The sequence below is a fragment of the Balaenoptera acutorostrata genome, chromosome 20 (assembly GCF_949987535.1).
Source record: "Balaenoptera acutorostrata chromosome 20, mBalAcu1.1, whole genome shotgun sequence".
NCBI classification, from domain to species: Eukaryota; Metazoa; Chordata; class Mammalia; order Artiodactyla; family Balaenopteridae; genus Balaenoptera; species Balaenoptera acutorostrata.
The window spans coordinates 43595928-43601071 of NC_080083.1; the positions used below are offsets into that span (position 1 = coordinate 43595928).

At 42.0% G+C, this 5144-nt stretch overlaps 1 pseudogene; it reads left to right on the forward strand.

Moving 5' to 3' along the window:
- Window positions 1–411: 411 nt before the first annotated feature.
- Window positions 412–1222, forward strand: LOC103013897 (ribonuclease P protein subunit p30-like; annotated as a pseudogene).
- Window positions 1223–5144: the final 3922 nt, after the last annotated feature.

Genomic DNA, 5144 nt, shown 5'->3' on the forward strand with positions numbered 1-5144 from the left:
CCACCTGCCAATGCATGGGACACAGGTTCGAGCCCTGGTCCGGGAAGATCCCACATGCTGCAGAGCAACTAAGCCCGTGCGGCACAGCTACTGAGCCTGCACTCTAGAACCCGCGAGCCACAACTACTGAAGCCCGCATGCCTAGAGCCCATGCTCCACAACAAGAGAAACCACCACAATGAGAAGCCAGCACACTGCAACAAAGGGTAGCCCCTGCTCGCAACAACTAGAGAAAGCCCACGCACAGCAACAAAGACCCAACACAGCCATAAATAAATACATAAATAAAAGTTTAAAAATAAAAATAAATTTCAACTAAAAGAGTTAAATCAGTCAGAGCATCACGGCTTCTTTCAAAGTTAGAATTGTTGCCTTTATGAAATGTCTGATTCAACATTAAGCTCTGTAGGCATGGCGGCGTTTGCGGATTTGGACCTGTGGGAGGGTTGCAACCCGAAGGTGCTGCACCGGCTCGTGGAGAATGCCCCTCACCTGGGCTATTCAGTTGTTGCCATCAATCATGTTGTTGAATTTAGGGAAAGGAAACAGGAAACTGAAAAACCAGTAGCTGTTTCTGAACTCTTTACAACTTTGCCAATAGTACAGGGAAAATCAAAACCAATTAAGATTTTAACTAGACTGACAATTATTGTTTCAGATCCATCTCACTGCAATGTTTTGAGAGCAACTTCTGCAAGAGTCCGGCTGTATGATATCGTTGCAGTTTTTTGAAGACATAAAAACTTTTTCATATTGCTTGTACACATTTAGATGTGGATTTAGTCTGCATAACTGTAACAAAGAAGCTACAATTTTACTTCAAACAACCCCCTATTAAAGCAGCAGTTGACTTGAGGTGTGGGCTTTAAACTTGTCTATAGCCCTGCTATCAAAGACTCCACAATGAGAAGGTACACAATTTCCAACGCCCTCAATTTGATGCAGGTCTGCAAAGGAAAGAATGTAATTATATCTAGTGCTGCTGAAAGGTCTTTAGAAATGAGAGGTCTATACGATGTGGCAAACTTAGGGTTGCTGTTTGGGCTGTCGGAAAGTGACACCAAGGCTGCAGTGTCCACCAACTGCCAAGCGGTACTTCTGTATGGAGGGAAAAACTAGAAAAACTGCTTTTGGAATTATTTCCACAGCGAAGAAATCTCGGACATCACAAGTAGATGATGATTCTCTTCCAGCCTGCAAGAAAGCCAAGTGTGAGGGCTGAAACGAGTCCCTCTTCTTTGTCAACACTCCCTTCTGCCATTTGAGAATCCATCAGCCACAACAGAATTGGAACTTCCTTATGATTCACTATTTTCACTTGGAGCTAGATATCAGTAGTCTGTAAAAGCAGTCTTATATTTAAGCCATTAAAATAACAAAACCTGAGAGATTAAGATGGTGAAGTAGAAGGATGTGCTCTCACTCCCTCTTGCGAGAGCACCAGAATCACAACTAACTGCTGAGTAGTCACTGACAGGAAGACACTGGAACTCACCAAGGAGGATACCCCACATCCAGAGACAAAGGAGAAGCCACAATGAGATGGTGGGGGGGGCGCAATCACAATAGAATCAAATCTCATAACTGCTGGGTGGGTGACTCACAAACTGGAGAAAACTTATACCACAGAAGTCTACCCACTGGAGTGAAGGTTCTGAGCCCCACGTCAGGCTTCCTAACCCAGGGGTCCAGCAATGGGAGGAGGAATTCCTAGAGAATCAGACTTTGAAGGCTAGTGGGATTTGATTGCAGGACTTCAACAGGACTGGGGGAAACAGAGACTCCACTCTTGGAGGGCACACACAAAGTAGTGTGTGCGTCGGGACCCAGCGGAAGGAGCAGTGACCCCATAGGACTGAACCAGGCCTACCTGCTGGTGTTGGAGGGTCTCCCGCAGAGGCGGGGGGTGGCTGTGTCTCACCAAGAGGACAAGGACACTGGCAGCAGAAGTTCTGGGAAGTACTCCTTGGCGTGAGCCCTCCCAGAGTCTGCCATTAGCCCCACCAAAGAGCCCTGGTAGGCTCCAGTGTTGGGTCGCCTCAGGTCAAACAACCAACAGGGAGGGAACCCAGCCCCACCCATCAGCAGACAAGGGGATTAAAGTTTTACTGAGCTCTCCTTACCAGAGCAAAAGCCAGCTCTACCCACCACCAGTCCCTCCCATCAGGAAACTTGCACAAGCCTCTTAGATAGCCTCATCCACCAGAGGGCAGACAGAGGGCAGACAGCAGAAGCAAGAAGAACTACAATCCTGCAGCCTGTGGAACAAAAACCACATTCACAGAAAGATAGACAAGATGAAAAGGCAGAGGGCTATGTACCAGATGAAGGAACAAGATAAAACTCCCAAAAAACAATTAAAGTGCAGATAGGTAACCTTCCAGAAAAAGAATTCAGAATAATGATAGTGAAGATGATCCAGGACCTCGGAAAAAGAATGGAGGCAAAGATAGAGAAGATGCAAGAAATGTTTAACGAAGACCTAGAAGAATTAAAGAACAAACAAACAGAGATGAACAATACAAAACTGAAATGAAAAATACAGTAGAAGGAATCAATAGCAGAATAACTGAGGCAGAAGAATGGATAAGTGACCTGGAAGACAGAATGGTGGAATTCACTGCTGCAGAACAGAATAAAGAAAAAAGAATGAAAAGAAATGAAGACAGCCTAAGAGACCTCTGGGACAACATTAAACACAACAACATTTGCATTATAGGGGTCCCAGAAGGAGAAGAGAGAGAGAAAGGGCCCGAGAAAATATTTGAAGAGATTATAGTTGAAAACATTCCTATCATGGGAAAGGAAATAGCCACCCAAATCCAGGAAGCACAGAGTCCCATACAGGATAAACCCAAGGAGAAACATGCCGAGACACATAGTAATCAAACTGACAAAAATTAAAGACAAAAATTATTGAAAGCAACAAGGGGAAAATGACAAATAATATACAAGGGAACTCCCATAAGGTTAACAACTGATTTCTCAGCAGAAACTCTACAAGCCAGAAGGGAGTGGCATGACATATTTAAAGTGATGAAAGGGAAGAAACTACAACCAAGATTACTCTACCCGGCAAGGATCTCATTTAGATTTGACGGAGAAATCAAAAGCTTTACAGACAAGCAAAAGCTAAGAGAATTCAGCACCACCAAACCAGCTCTACAACAAATGCTAAAGGAGCTACTCTAAGTGGGAAACACAAGAGAAGAAAAGGACCTACAAAAACAAACCCATAGGGCTTCCCTGGTGGCGCAGTGGTTGAAAGTCTGCCTGCCGATGCAGGCGACACGGGTTCGAGCCCTGGTCTGGGAAGATCCCACATGCCGCGGAGCAACTAGGCCCGTGTGCCACAACTACTGAGTCTGCGCGTCTGGAGCCTGTGCTCTGCAACAAGAGAGGCCGGGACAGTGAGAGGCCCGCGCACCGCGATGAAGAGTGGCCCCTGCTCGCCGCAAATAGAGAAAGCCCGCGCACAGAAACGAAAGACTCAACACAGCCAAAAATAAATAAATAAATAAATAAATTTAAAACAAAACAAACAAACAAAAAAAAACAAACCCATAACAATTAAGAATATGGTAATAGGAACATACATATTGATAACTACCTTAAATGGGAATGGATTAAATGCTCCAACCAAAAGACAAAGGCTCACTGAATGGATACAAAAACAAGACACATATATATGCTTTCTACAAGACACCCACTTCAGACCTAGGGACACATACAGACTGAAAGTGAGGGAATGGAAAAAGATATCTCATGCAAATGGAAATCAAAAGAAAGCTGGAGTAGCAATACTCATATCAGATAAAAGAGACTTTAAAATAAAGAATGTTACAAGAGACAAGAAAGGACACTACATAATGATCAAGGGATCAATCCAAGAGGAAGATATAACAATTATAAATATATATGCACCCAACATAGAAGCACCTCAATACATAAGGCAACTGCTAACAGCTATAGAAGAGGAAATCGACAGTAACACAATAATAGTGGGGGACTTTAACACTTCACTTGCACCAATGGACAGGTCATCCAGAGAGAAAATTAATAAGGAAACACAAGCTTTAAATGACACAATATGGCAGATAGATTTAATTGATATTTATAGGACATTCCATCCAAAAACAGCAGATTACACTTTCTTCTCAAGTGCACACAGAACATTCTCCAGGATAGATCATATCTTGGGTCACAAATCAAGCTTCGGTAAATTTAAGAAAATTGAAATCATATTAAGCATGTTTTCCAACCACAACACTATGAGATTAGAAATGAATTACAGGGAAAAACCATAAAAAACACAAACACATGGAGCCTAAACAATACATTACTAAATAACCAAAAGATCACTGAAGAAACCAAAGAGGGAATCAAAAAATACCTAGAGACAAATGACAATGAAAACACGATGATCCAAAACATATGGGATGCAGCAAAAGCAGTTTTAAGAGGGAAGTTTATAGCAATACAAGCCTACCTCAAAAAACAAGAAAAATCTCAAATAAACAGTCTAACCTTACACCTATAGGAACTAGAGAAAGTAGAACACACAAAACCCAGTTAGTAGAAGGAAAGAAATCATAAAGATCAGAGCAGAAATAAATGAAATAGAAACAAAGAAAACAATAGCAAAGATCAGTAAAACTAGAAGCTGGTTCTTTGAGAAGATAAACAAAATTGATAAACCATTAGCCAGACTCATCAAGAAAAAGAGGGAGAGGACTCAAATCAATAAAATTAGAAGTGAAAAAGGAGAAGTTACAACAGACATGGCAGAAATACAAAGCATCCTAAGAGACTACTACAAGCAACTCTATGCCAATAAAATGGACAACGGGGAAGAAATGGACAAATTCTTAGAAAGGTATAACCTTCCAAGACTGAACCAGGAAGAAATAGAAAATATGAACAGACCAATCACAAGTAATGCAATTGAAACTGTGACTAAAAATCTTCCAACAAACAAAAGTCCAGGACCAGATGGCTTCACAGGTGAATTCTATCAAATATTTAGAGAAGAGCTAACACCCATCCTTCTCAAACTCTTCCAAACAATTGTTGAGGAAAGAACACTCCCAAAGTCATTCTATGAGGCTACCATCACCCTGATACCAATACCAGACAAAGATACT